The sequence below is a fragment of the Dendrobium catenatum genome, unplaced genomic scaffold, assembly GCF_001605985.2.
Source record: "Dendrobium catenatum unplaced genomic scaffold, ASM160598v2 fragScaff_scaffold_1136, whole genome shotgun sequence".
NCBI lineage: Eukaryota > Viridiplantae > Streptophyta > Magnoliopsida > Asparagales > Orchidaceae > Dendrobium > Dendrobium catenatum.
The window spans coordinates 486,198-501,872 of NW_021319598.1; positions in this window are offsets into that span (position 1 = coordinate 486,198).

A 15,675-nucleotide genomic window follows, 5' to 3' on the forward strand; every position below is an offset into this window, starting at 1 on the left:
GTGTCATTTCACATTCACGAATTTTTTATCTCATGGAGAGAGCACGATTAGTGGAGATTGACTTGATGTCTACCAAATAATGATGGGATGCCAATATGAAGACATTTGGAGGAGAGCCCTTTAGGAGTACAGTCGATGGGAAGTAGTCGATGGTGGGAATTTGTAATTCTTGAAGGGGAGGACCTATAGTATGTGGGAGTTTAGGAGGATTAGTGTCCATTAGTAATGCTCCAACTTATGGATTTTTCCAAAGAAGGCATACATGATAATGTTTCCTATACACTTGTTAGTTGTTTAGGTGTGGTCAATATGTTAAAAAGTGGCATAATGTCGCTAGACAACATATGATGATAGAGCTAAAGTTTGAGGAAGACATAGTCAGAGAAAAAAACCAAACCTAGCTTAAGAAGTCAGTGAAACTTTCTTGACCTATAGTGGAGGATGAATTGGAGGAAGGAGGTCAGGTGGTTTAGCATAAGGTGCTTATATATATATATATAGTATTCTAGTGGTCAGTATAACCCTACATCAACCCATAGTTTATAGTTTGACTCAATAGGAGGGGAAGCAGAAACCACATATGGTGATAGGGATGGAATTTATTTTTGTAGCATCTATTCATGTATTTTTTTATTCTTGAGTAAGTCCCTCATTCCTTTTTGAGTATATTATAAATGATCTATGTATATTTCTAAGTTGTTTTCCATCTAGTTTATATATTTTAATGCCCACTAGTGATTATTTGATTTCTAGTATTTTCTATAAGTGTGAGATTCGGTGTTGCCTTCCCATAGATTAGGTGTTACCTTATAATCAAAATTCTAGAGTCACTACAGGAAAACAGCTTATTTCCGACAGAAATAAATTTGTCACAAATTCCACTCATTTCTAGTGGAAGTAAATTCGTCACAAATTCGAGTGAATTTTTCAGCAGATTTCCTATGGAAAATTTGTTGCAACTCGAGCCTATGAGTTTATGCTTTTGATAATAACAAATATTGTGGTTCATTTTTTGTTGTCTACCTGTATTTGAAATATATTTTTGTTTTTGTGTTTATTAATATTACGGGATTATAGTCACCTTACAAGGCTCAAGTTTTGGCAGAAAATGTTATATTTGTAATTTTTCATTCATGTATTTTTTGATTTGTAAGGGTGTTTGCTTGCTTGTAACCTTGCTTACTTATTTCTATTTCAGAGTTATCTATTTTTGCTCACATCATCCGGGATGATCCAAAAATAGACTTGGACGATCAACTAAAAATAAAAACCCTAATTAGGGCATCCTAGTTAAGGCAGTCGTCATTAAGCAAATTGTCCTGGATGATATTTGTATCGGTTGGGATGATAGGCTCAATTCAGAAAGAATAAGCCGCCAGATCTATTTAGGAATTGTTTATTTTAGGACATCGTCCTTGACGATGCAATACAATTATGCCTAAATTAATCTAGTAATCAAGAAAAGAAATTCAGATTTGATTGCTCGATCATATCATCCGGGATGATCGCAGGATCAGCCGAGATGATCAGTTCAAAATACCTTAGTTGTTCCTAGACAATCAACATCGGACAGATTCAATTCAGGGCAATGCTCTGGATGATATGTGCTGATTTGAACTAATCGTACAAGACGATATATTATCGACCTAGATGATATGAATAAAAACCTTCTGATCGTCCCAAATCGTCCTGGCTGATTGAGCTTATTTTATACTAATCGTACATGATGATAATGTCGATTTATTTCAATTAAGAGCTCATTTGGAGCTCTTCTATTTAATTTTTGACAAGGGACTTTGTAAGTGTCTTTGGAAGCCATTGAAGCTTTGTTCTTCTAGAGAAAACTTGAAGAGAGAGCTTGAAAGGGAGAGAGGAAAGGGTGGAGTTTGAGAGATGGAGAATATCCTTGGAGAGGATTTCAAGGGAGTGTGGAGGGGGGTTCCACAGGGTTGCTCCGATGAGTTTGCACCTTAGTACCATCAGATTCAATGCTCGTCTTGAGGGAAGTTTTGCGAAGAAGAATAGCTCTTTATTATCAAAGGGCCTGGCTACTCCACCGCACCAGAGAAGGTGGAAGTGATTTTATAAGTGTTTCTCCACCTAGCTGTGGGAGCTAAAGGAGAGACACTGAGTTTAGTGCAATACTCGAAGGGTGCCTCCGAGGAGTGAACGTAGGTTATGGTTTAACCGAACCACTATAAATATGGAGTGTTTTTTCCTTTATTATTTCCGCATTTAATTTCCGCACATAAATTTTCTTTGTGATGAATTTTGGTTTGGTTTGAGTTTGTATTTTTAATCGAAAGATTTTTTAAATACCAATTCACCCCCCTCTTGGTTAGCCTTGGGACTAGTTCATAAGAGCTTAATATCCCTGACTAACTTTTAAAATTTTTGGTGAATTTTTTATATATTTTTGACTGGATTTCCGATAGATTTTTTCTAGTGGAATTTCTGGTGAATTTTCGACAAAAATTAAAAATTTAGTTATATTTTAATAACTTACTATCAAATTAAATTATTTAAATTAAATATTTTTATATTTTAAAAATAATTTAAAATTTTGAATTTAACAACTTAAATTATAATAAATTAAATTAAATTATTTAATAACAAAAAAATAAATGATTTAAGAGGCCATCAAGACCTATCTAGACTATTGTTTAGTGATCTGATGGTTGATAAGTATCAACTTGTCAATTATATAGATCCTAATCACATTCTAATCCAATCCTTAATCAAATTCCAGTTCACCCTTCAATTCAATCTTCAATTATACTTCAACCTAGTCTCCAATCAACCACCAATCAATTTGTAATCATATTTTAATTCATGATATACAATCAATCCCAATCATCCCTTTAATTTTAATTGTTGTGAATAATCTGGTCCATAATGGGACGGAATCTAGTGCTACCTTTGTTGCTTTGGAAGCTATCTCTATGGCAGCAATGTCTTTCTCCAATGCAGCTAATATCTCGGGTAAATGGGATGTCAACCAGCTTGGTAAGCTATCAAATGATCATTGGCATCCCCCTCCACCCGGTTGGATCAAGTTTAATTTTGATGCTTCACTTCTTCAATCTTATAAATGAGGCATTGGAGGAGTTTGTAGGGATTCCAAAGGGAGATTCTTGGGTGCATTTGGTTATCCTATTACTCATTGGGATGTGTCTAAACTTGAAATGCTTGCTGCCATCTCTTTCCATAATATCTTTAAAGAAGATATGACAATTTATGAAGGAATCATCATTGAAGGAGACAATGCAAATGTCATCAAGGCTTTGCAAGATAATATGGCTAACAAGGATGTTGAATTGAGAGGTATGTTCAAATCTTTTAAAAATATTATCTTCAATTGTATAGATAGGAAATGTAATAAGTTAGCGGATCTTTGTGCTAACTTTGCTATTGTTGCTTCTTTTATTTGGGATGATTTAGTTATCAATAAGGTTCCTCCTTCTTTTATTGAATTGTTAAAGGAGGAATCATATGGGTACATTTAGTTTCTTGTTTTTTTTAGTTCTCAATAAAATTTAAATGCTCTTTGCATTTTTCTTCAAAAAAAAAAAAAAAAAAAAAGGATAATCCAAGCTCAATCAATCAAATCTAGAATTGCATTTAAATCCATAATTCTAGACCAAAATCTAGGGTTAAAGTCCTAGGTCCTGAAAACCTTTTTAGGTGATTTTTTGTTCACCTTAAAATTTAATCAAATGACCTTTAATTCATTATCTATCAATTACATATTGATTAGGCATGTCCCTAGAGTAAACCCTCCAAATTTGAACTCAATCTGAGGTCTCTAAGCCCAAAAACTGAATTGATTTCTAAAAACTTTTAAACCTTCAAATATTTTTAACCTATTCTCTTGGACCCTCTTCCTTGGGAACTCTTCCAATACCTTTGACTATATTCATAACCTTCCTTATGACATGTTTAACATTAAACTATATTTTGTTAAACTTAATTTGACTCATAGTTGACCAGGGGTTAAAATGACAAAGATGCCCTATAAGGGGAAATTTGGATTTTTCCTTATAACTCAACATGGATCAATCATATCAAGCCTTGAAAACCCAATCAATGTATTTTAAACATCATTAGAAATACATTAGACTTAAACCCAAGCATTGGATTGACCTGGTTGATCGTCAGCCATGTTTGACTAAAATGCCCTTTCAAACCTCCATTTCAAACCAAATGGATTCCTCTTGACTTGAAATCGCTTTCATTGAGTTCATATCACCAATCCAAACATAATGAACCAAATCCTTTGCCCCGGGACAACTTGGATGATCAAGTCAACCAAGTTTGACCAAGCACACATACACCTCAATCTCTTTCAAACCTTTTGATGAAGGCTTTTCCAAGCCCATTTAAACCCATGGGATAATTGAGTCCCTAGGAAAGTCCCTCTTGAGGACTCAAGCCTTGGGCCAACTTGGGTTAGCCATTTGGCTTGACCCAAGTGTCCAAAAAAGGGGTCTCCATGAGCCAAATCTCTCCTTAAGCCAAACCAGATTAAACCAATGGTTGTATTGGATTCCCTTTGGCCAAATGCACCTACCCTAGTTGACCCACCCTTGGGTTAACTCAATTTTTGAGTTAGGATAACCGAAAGTGGTCAAAACAACTAAGGGTTATGCCAGTTTCCAATAAGGGCATCACGAAACTAAACCAGTACCTCTATTAGGTGGCCTTAGGTCTAATGCATCTTCCCTAGTCAGCCTAGCCCTTGGGTTAACTTGGGTAAAGACATGAGCTAACCAAAAGTGGTTGAAACCCCTTTGACTTGAGCTAACTCCTACCACAAATCAAACCATACCAAAATCCTTATTACATTGGATAGATCTTAACCCAATGCACCTCCCACAACAAACTCATCTATTGGCTTAGTCCAGGTTGCACCCATGTTGACCCAGATCGTATAGATTTGGGTTAACTTGAGCCATGGTGGTGAATTGGGCTTCACAATGGCAAATTGACAGTTGAGCTCACTTGACCTCTAGCGGCCTTTCCACCGCACCCTGACCTGCCTGTAGTTATCAATGGCCAAGATAAATAAGAATGGAGCTTCGGTGGTCGCCTTTATCTTAAGCTTCTTCCAAAGGTCTTATAGAGACTAAGATCACTAGAATCAAGCTCATGAGACTCAGAGGACCTGCCACCTCCAGTTGGAAGCCATTCAACAACTTGCTTAGTCGATCCTAGCTATCCAAGCCCGTGGCCATGGCTTGAATAGGCCACTTCCCTCCAGAGTGCCACATTCTCATCCAATCTTTCAAAAATCTTCCCCAGAGCTCTCTGAGTAATTAACCAGCTTCCATTGCTCACCAACCCTCTCCAAACCTCTGCTTGAGCAAAGTCTAACAAACGTTTTTCGCCTCCAGCTCGAAGTGACACCTCCGGCCTTCCTCTAGTCACAACATCTGAAGAAGAAGTGTTCATCTTCCTCCCCTCAAGATTCTTAATAGAGAATTCCATTCATTGCGGCTTTCTACAAGGTAAAATTCCATTCCCAAGCTCATAGTTAGGTATTTGTGTTCAAGTGTGAAGCAAACCGTCAAACAACCAGATTTTGATAGTTGGATTGATGGTTTTGAATGTTCTGATCCTCTATGTGAAATTTCATGTAATTGCACTGGTGAGATTTTTCGGATCATTTCAAAGAAGCTTTAAGGCTACGAAGATGTGTGGGAGGTTGAAGAAGTATTCAGAGCCATTGATTCCAATTAATGGCTTTGATAAAATCCCACGGTATTGAGCTGCTTCAAACTATGATAGTCCGATTACAGATTTGATGACTATGGTTAATCCTGCATTTGCATAGTCAGCCGCAATGATTGGTGAATTATCAGGTGGTGCTCGTGTGGTAAGTACCAGCTGACTATGTAATTTTGGGTTTAATAATTCCAAAAAATACATATAACTTCAAAAAATAATATCTCCTTATCCACTTGGCCAAATTAGGTGATATGAAACTCAATGGAAAGGTCCTGAGGAGACCTATCAAAGACCTTTGTCTCAGGCTATGATTTTGCATGAAATGTTGTTAATTATTGTAACTATCCTAGGGGTATTTTAGGTATTTATCTTAGCATTAAACTCACCATAGCTTGAGTCCTTGGGGAATCAATCATGTGTATGTTCCTGACATGTCCAAAAATTTCCCCATATGTTTGACTTGATTAGGGGCATTATTCAATTAATTTGGATTTAAAGGTCATTAATTAACCCTTAAGTTAAAATTAATTTATTTATCTTTCCAATGGGAATTAGGAGTTGTATTTTAGTGAATTAATTGTGCTTAGTGTAAGGGTTAGATAGCTTCCAATTTTACCCCAATCCTTGGTCTATATAGCCCATACTAAAATTTTAAAGGTAACCTAGAGGTTACCTTGGGTGGTCTGGTTAACCATCTTAAAGGGTCCACCATGGGCTTAAATTCAGTGGGCTTAGGCCTTGAGATCCACTGAACTTATGACCTAAGTTCCATTGAAATTGAAACTCATTTGGTCTACCATTTAGGCAACCCAAAATTAACCCTTAAAATTGGCGTAGAATCTTAATTAATTCACATTTAATTCAAAATAAATATAAAAATTATAATTAATATGTCAATTTGTTTAAAATTTAATCCTTAATCTAGGAAAATTAAGATCCATTTTTATTACACTTCTTATTTAAGCTTAATCTAATTTTAGAAGAAAATTAATACTTAATTAATTTAATTAATTAAAAATACATAAAAATTCTAAATAAATCTCAAGCAGTTAGAAACACTACCTTGGGTCATACCTGACCTTTGGAAGTGATTCAAAGAAGTTTGGAGAAGGTTTGGGTCAAAATCGTTAAAAGCCTCTTAATTCGACAATTTAAAAATTCAATTAATTAACCATACTTTAAAAATTTATAAGTTATTCTAGAAAAATCTAAATTGACCAACCTCAAAGCCATTCAACTCCATTTAAGGCCTAATATTTTCTAAAATGTCAAACAATCAAAATTAAATCAAGGTTAAAAAGTTAACATTTTGGTCAACTATAGTTCAAAATAGGTTAAAACTTCAAAAATTCGTAACTTAATGTAAAAAAATCCAATTTCAGCAAATTTTGTATCTAATTACTCATCTCAACCTCTAATATTTAGAAAAAAACGTATTAATTTTTAGAACCCATTTTGATTTAAAAAGTCAAATTTTTATCCATTAATTAAATGTATTAAATAATCCTAAAATTCAATAATGAACTTAAGATTAAAAAAAAATTAATTATCCAAATCAGCACTCAACCTAGTTAATTACAAATTTTTCAACCGCTTAACCTTCAACCAATTTAAATTTTCTAATTCATATTGTTACTACTAGGTAACCCGGGCCTGTGAGGCTAATAATATAGCCACAAGGAATGTGGAATAAACTTGACAGCCATGATAAACAAAGGTAGTAATCATTTAACACTTAAAATACATTTGAAATTGACTTTAAAGCATTAATACTTAAAAACAAATTAAAACCCCTTAAGCCTTCAATAAATTGAACATTAGACAACCTTAACAAATTACCTATTATATGACATATCCAAGTCGTACAGCCAAATTCACAAACTTTCGATGGTTTGTCAGGACAACCATATCTAGTTTTAGGCTAGGTTTGTGTTTACTTTCCAGCTATTATGTGCCATATTTTTTATGATTTCATTGCTTACATAATTTACTTAATTGATGTGATTTGTTACTTACTATGTAATTTGTGAATTGATGTGATGGGTGTTAAATTACCCATAGGTTAGGAATGATCTGGATGCTCACATAATCTTTTATAGGTGGTCATGCTCATACAGAGATGAAAATAAGGGGGAAAAATTAAGCTTTAAATTAAAAAAAAAAAATGGCAGGTGCTAAGCATGTTAAGCCCCCTTAACATTAAATTAGCGTGGTTGTGATTTAAATTTAAGCAATTTAACCTATTTAATTGCTCAGGATGTTAATATTGATTATAATTATTTAGGATAACCCTGTAGGTGGTCTAGAGTCTTTTAATTTGGGAGTTTCAATGCAATTTAATTCAAGTCAAATGTTATAAAAGTCATCTTTGATATGGGATGTCATACATCCAACTTGGAATCCAAAGAGGAGGGAACATCCCTTAAGGGAGAGTTCCCTTCCATTTCGAGATTGAAGTTTATATTATTTCTATATCCAAAGAAAAAAGAAAATACCCCTTCGTGGAGGAGCTTCTTTTCATATGGATATCCAAACCCGATGAATACAAATAGTTCATAGAAGGATGAAGAAGTGAAGATAAAGAGATATCTCACTCAAAATCATTGGAGTCATTTCAGAAGTAGAATTTGGGTTATTATTAGTGGTACCCAGCCACTTTTAATTCTATAGACCCTAGGCTATAAATTAAGTGACACTAGCCACATAGACATTTATTTATTTGGTTAATGTGATTGATTGTTTAAATTATTTGCTCAGTAGAACTATAAACTTTTGTAACTTTTTTAATTGTATGTCGCAATTAATTTAGTCTGGATACGTGAAAGTTCATGAGAGTACGAATAAAACCATTTATACATAAAATTAAATTAAATTTTTAGTCTCATATAATAACTTTAATGATTTAAGAAGTAAATTTGGGACTGTCGAGAATTCTCATATATGAATATTAATTGCTTCTCTTTCTTATTGGGCAACTCCCTGCCTGCGAGTTCTAGCAGACCACTAGACCTTTTAGGGTACAGTTATATCAAGTGGATGTTGTGTAATCTCTAGGATAAAATATATTTTAAGCCTTTTTAAAAATGCTCCATATTCAATTTATACATTCAAGTAAATTAGTATGTATTGCACTAGAAATAAATTAGAAGAGTAAAAAACTTTAATTACATTTACTTTCAAGCATCAAATTACTCTACATAAGTAAAGGGGCTAAGTAAGATCTATTTTAGACATTGGGCCCATTTCCTCAAAACATAATCAATAGCCTATCTCTCTTTCATAAGAAGACCAGACTCATAATTTTAAAACACTTAGGTGCTTAGTTGACTCCCCAATCAAGGCTGGGGTAAGTCCAAGTTTGCATTTCATTAGCTAGGTTCGGGCTACTATTATTCAGTGCCCAATTTAGATTTGGGATCTTGGGCAAATCCAAAATTATAAGTACCCATCTTCTGAGAATATAATATCAACATTCTAATAAATTAACTAAGTCAAATTAAAATATGTCAAAATAAAAATTTAAAGCCCAATATATAAGATAAATTGAGGCATTTCTGAATAATTTGAGAATTCTAAAATTCTTCCTACTCTTTCATTGGCCTTTAAAAATAAGTGTTCAAATTTTGATTTAATCTCAGTTGAAAATTCAAGGCTCACTCCTTTGATATCAATCCTTAAAAATTCTGAAATTAAAATTTCTACCATTATTTTAACCGAGAGTCTTCATAGGAAACTCAAGTTTCCTACGATCTAATTAATTATGATGGCTTATGCTCATAGGAATTTTAGGAACCTAGATCTATTTTCAAAACTGATTTTGAAAACTCACTTAATTCTCTTTGTGAAAATAAACATCAAATTATTACATTATCGTCATGTTTTAACGATTGATCGTAAATGATATTTTGTTTTCTTGGAAAGATGTATCATTTATTATCATGACTTTGGAAATGAAATTAATGATACATTATTCAGGTTAAAATAGTTAAATACTCGATAGAACATCATCTTGGCCCTTCAAGGTCATATGTAGTTTTTTCTTGAATTTAACTATCTTAATCATGATGAAAATTATAGTTTGGTTATTTGAACCCATTAGAGAATGATATCTTCGTTTCCTGAGGTGATATATTTTTCATAATGATGTGTTTGATTTCAAAATTAAAATTCTAGAAAATTAACTTTTGTCAAAGAAAATTAACTCTCAAACTGCTTTTTCAAACTTAAATAATATATAGTTTTTTAATTTTTGAATTGTCAAGCAAGAGATTAACCAATTTTTTAATAGTAATTAGTTTCATAAGGAAATGTAATGTAAACCAAAACATAAGAAATTAAATATAGTAAATTAAAAGAAACAAAAACTATTTTCTTATGGTGGTTAAGTCAAAATCAACCTACGTCCACCATTCAAAGGTCCTCTTTGGGTATTCTACTAAAAAGTGCTCCTTTTGTACTTAGCCAGATAGAGAAGCCCTTCTCCCTTACAAGGTGGACAATGATCTTTAAAGACTATTACATCTCAAAAATAGTGTCCCACCTTTTTCTTCCTGTCATACTGGTGATGTCGTTCCCTCCTTCTCCTAGCAATGAAGAAGATGATGCTCCCTCCTTCTACTCTTCGCAATGATGAATATGTTGCTCCCTCATTCATGAATTTTTTTATTAATAGGTTTCTTGATATCCCAAGTTATAAGTTTTGTGTGCTGGCACCTCTTTCTTTTCTCACCATCTTTGAAATGTTCTCTAAATGGTATATGGCTATCACAATGACTTAACACATATATGTGGGATTGGGCTAATGATTTCTCGTCTAATACAACTAAAGAGATCTTTCCCAACAAAATTCCACCACTAGAGAACATAAACACATCTTCCTTTTCAAGTGTAATGTAGTGGTTCTAATATTTTGGCTATACCCCTCCAAATATTTGGAACAAAATGAAATCCCTTCCTCAACATAAAATCCCTCCACAATGGATCCCTTGGGTTGTGCTTTTTTGGCAGTATTATCTTTTAATATTAAGAAGAATCTAAAAATGATATAAACTTTTAAAATGTTTAACATATGTGTGACTAAATAGAGATAATAATTTATATGTTACCTTTCAAATAGATACATATAGTGGTATTGAACAGGACCACATATTTTTACTTCCTCTGCTAATTAGACAAGAAGATGAATCATGATCGTGAAGAATGATGAAAGGAATATTTTTTTCCATCTTGCATAAATTCATAACAATATTATTCTGTAACATCTCTAACTTGGAGGGAATGATAATATTTGCAAAAATTAACTTTAGGAAATGTGATATCTCCACCATAATATGCATAACTTCATCTGAAGGTGCACATAATCTAAGCGTAATGGGAAGAATGTCTTCTATTTGAACATGGCAGTCATGAATTTTTAAACCCATAATTTTACAATTAGCAACATTGACACATCTTGATATGTTTGATGCATAGCCTTTAGAAAATTTCAAGTTCTTCAGAACTTCAGAAAACATCACTTTATATTTCTTTGACATTATGAAAGGAGCTGGTTGCAGTGAGTAGCTAACATCCTCTAGAGTTTATGGATGCAATTCATTTCTTCTTCTAATGTCAACCAAATCATATCTTGCTTGTGAGTTAACTTTTAATTTTTCCACATCAAATAAAGTTCCAATAAAATTATCACAAATTTTCTACTCAATATACATAACATCCAAGTTATGTGGTAATAAGTTATACTCCCAATAAGGTAGGTCAAAGAAAAATTATTTTTTCTTCCATCCTTCAATCCCCTATACAGTACATCCTCTTTTTAGACTAGCTTTACTTAAGGAACAAATAGGAAGTTTTATATTATGCAACTATGATAAAACTTTAGTGCTAGTTCTCCTTCTAGGTTCTCTTCGAACTTACTATATGTTTTAAAGTAATTTTTTGGTGTCATAAAATATGATTATCTGGAATCCAGCGACAATGACCCATGTAAGAGAATTTCTTACCTTTCTATAACCCTAAGGATTTTATATTTTGTGCATAACAAGGATAAGAAAATTTTCCTTTTGTGCTCCATCCAGACAATATGACGTATTCTAAAAAATCATTAATGGTCCATAGTAATGTAGCTCGCATGTTAAAAGTTTGCCCACTTGCTGCATCATAACATTGAAGTCCATGCCATAATTCACATAACTCTTGAATCAAAAGTTGAAGGTAAATATTAATAGCATTTCCTGGACCTTTTTTCCCAGGTATTATAGGTTATAGGATAAAATAATCATGTTTCATCCCAACCCAAGGTGGCATATTAAATGAAACTAGAAGGGTCAAATACTATATGTACTACTCATAATCTTGAATGGATTAAACCCATCACTAGCCAAACCAAGTTGAACATTACGTGGATCCAAAATAAAATGAGGGTAATGAGAGTTGAAGGCTTTCCATGCTTTTCCATCAACTGGATGTCGTAACAACCTATCTACATTTCTGTGTTTAGCATGCCAAATCATATCTTCAGCATATTTATTTGTTTTGAAAAATCTTTGAAGTCATGGAATTAATGGAAAATATATGACAATTTTAGTTGAATTCATATGAATTTTTTTCCTCCAAAAGTATTCTTCATCATAGTTAACCATCTTCATGCTCCACATATGTGACATATATTCTGATTAGTTCGTTCTTTCCAAAATAACATATAATCATTAGGACATGCATCTATCTTCATATATCCAAGATCAAATGCTTTTATTATCTTCTTCACTTCATATGTACTTTTAGGCAACAATACCATTTTAGGAAAGGTATCGACCAGTAACTCAAGTAGCATATCAAAGGATCTTGTCGTCCAAGAATGTAAACACTTCAAACAAAATAAGTGCAATATAAAAGAAAGCTTTGAGAAGGTTTTACATCCTTGGTACAACTCTGCTTCTACATCGTGCATTAAATTTATAAATTTCTCACCATGATCATTTTGTTCATTTGTATTAAAATCATTATGCTTCATCGATGGATTTTGAAATGGATCATTTAGACATAATATGTCTCTTAATAATCCATCTATATCAACTGTTCTTATATCCTTAGAAGGAGCTTCTCCTTCCTTTAAATTTGGTGTGGCACCATATGCTTCATTCATTACACAATCACCTATAATAAAATTCTCTTCCGCATGTGGATTCCATAGAACATATCCAAGAAAAATCCTTTATAAATTAAATGGTTTTTCACATCTTTCATAAAATGGAAGTATTAATTAATGTATTGCTTGCACAAACATAAAGTTTTCCTGATAAATTCTAGCTTCAACTTACAAACTCTATGAAACACTATTTACATAATCATGACTCCACTTGGCTTTTGTAATCCAACTCTTATCCATGTTAAGTGAAAATTGAGTTTCCAATATACTGTTAAGAATAAAAATTCATTAGAATTAAACATAACCAATAGAAAGATTAATTATTTAATTAATTATTTGATCTACTATGAATTAAGAAGGTCATTTATAATATTAGTGAGGCATCAAGTAAGATTCAGCATAACCAAAAAAATGATTAATTATTGATTTAAAAATGTGTGTGGAGTCCCAATCAAATAAAACAATATGATTCTGACCGCAATCAAATAAACCTATATGATGCGTGAGGGCCTCTTTTTATGAATTCTAATCTCTATAATTTTTGGCTAAATTTCAACTATGCAGCAAACTAACTCTATTGTCATCACTAGATGTCGACCCCAATAGGATCCAGACATAACTGATCATCGCCAAAATCCACCATCATTGTTCAAGTTATGGAGCCTATATGAACTTACTTATATGGTGCTTCTATGGATGTGACTCACTCTTCATCTTTGATCGATGATAACAAAACTAACCAAAACACTTGAGTCATAAATTATATCAAACAATTGATCTAACTCAAATTGTAGACTTTAACATCACCTACTAGAACATAAGAGAACTGGAGATTGAAGTTCAACCTAATATATCAATAATTAAAACCATTTTTATCATAAAAATGTAAGGTATGAGTAAGAGAAAATGATTTAGTATTTTTATAATGATAGGATTTTGATCTAAAAATGCTTAAAATAATCCTCCAATTATATATGACTCATTATTAGCATATAAGAAAAATGAAGAATATCAAATCAAATGAGCAAAATAAATAGAGATTTTTATTGCTGATATGATCAAAATAGATAACAATTTTGAGATTGTTGATATGAAAAACATGACTTGCAAATCTGTTAAACAATTATTGATATCAAAATCTCTTTTTCAAATATCTTCAGCAATTTTGGACTTCCAATTTAGAAATTTTGAGATTTACACTATCATATATTTTATATATATCATGCTAAAAAGATAAACAGTGATTTACAACAGATATTTTCATTGCTATTTCTTTTTTTTAGGGTTAATAGAAAGCAAGATATAAAATAACATAAAACATGTAAGCAAATCTAGATCACAAAGAGTATGCTATGTTGGTTTATAATGACAACACTCAAGTCTCAAATGAGAATGATGGTGGGGCGTGTACCAACCAATCGACCTAAAAAAATGTCTAGCCCATTTTGATGGGAAATGCCAAAACGAAGTGCAATCTTTTCCATTCAAATGACAAACTAAACCAACATCTCAATGACATCCAAAGAGACACTTGTCAAATGCTTCAATTTAATTTAACATTTTAGGGAATACCCTAAACCCTAAATAAGAAGAAGAATGAGAAGAAGAGGAAGAAAAATATGAAGAAAAAGAATGAGAAGAAGAAGAAGAAGAGAAAGAAGGGGAAGAGAATCATAGTGAGGAAGGGCTAGCCGGTCAAGATTCATGTGAGGAGAATAGCTATGACGTTGCTTGGCGGTTTGCTCCCAGAAGATCACACAAGCACAGATTGATAGAAGAGGGAAATTAGGAGTCATAAGAGGGATTTAATGGCGGTTTAAACTGGTGCAATTCATATCGGTTAAAATTGGTGTAATTGTATAGGTTAAAATCGGTGCAAAAGACGAGTTTTGGTAGTAATTTCAAAACTGCTACAAATAATGATGCAAAAAGGCAGAGTAGTGTAATAATATTGTTACGGGCTGAAACATTCGTGATGGTAGAGATATGAAAAGCTTAACATGTTAACTTTGTATAAAGGTCTAGCACACAGACATATAAGAGAAAGGGATATAGTAATATTGAGAGACAATAATTTTTACTCAAAAAACATGAAAAGGAGAAAAACCATGGGGCATTGCCCAGTTGAAATGAATTAACTAGTATTTGTTATTGATTAAAAATGATGTACGACCTCGAAAGAAGGCATTTTCTCATTATAATAAATATTCATCATATATAGTGCATTATATAAATGGATTTAAAGAATATAATGATATAATGAGCTATTCTCAAGAGGACATTGGCCAATTTATTATGTCAGTAGGACCATGGATGGGCAATAGAGGTCAGAATGGAAATAATAAAATGATTGAAGTATGAGGGACCATTGTTAGGAAATGGAGGTCTTAGGGATTGTAGTTGGTGGAGATGGAGGTCAAAAGGACTATAGTCGAATGATGGTGTTCGGTGGGATCATAGTCGACAGATGACAAAAGTTAGAAGGATCGTAATCAATTGACTATTGTCAGAGGGGCTATAATTGATGGGTGACAGAGGTGGGAAGGATTGTAGTTAGGTGAAGGTGGTCGGCTGGACTATAATCATTAAGAGAAGGAAGTCAGAAGAACAATAATCGAGCGACAATGGTTAGAGGGATCATAATTGGCAGGAAATGAAGGTCAGAATAATTATAGTCTTGCAATAGTTGTTACAGGGACCATAGTCAGTGGGTGACAGAGGTTGGAAGGATCAGGGTCAAGCAATGGTGGTTAGAGGGACCATAGTTGATAAGGGACAAAGGTCAAAAGTACTATAATCGAAAG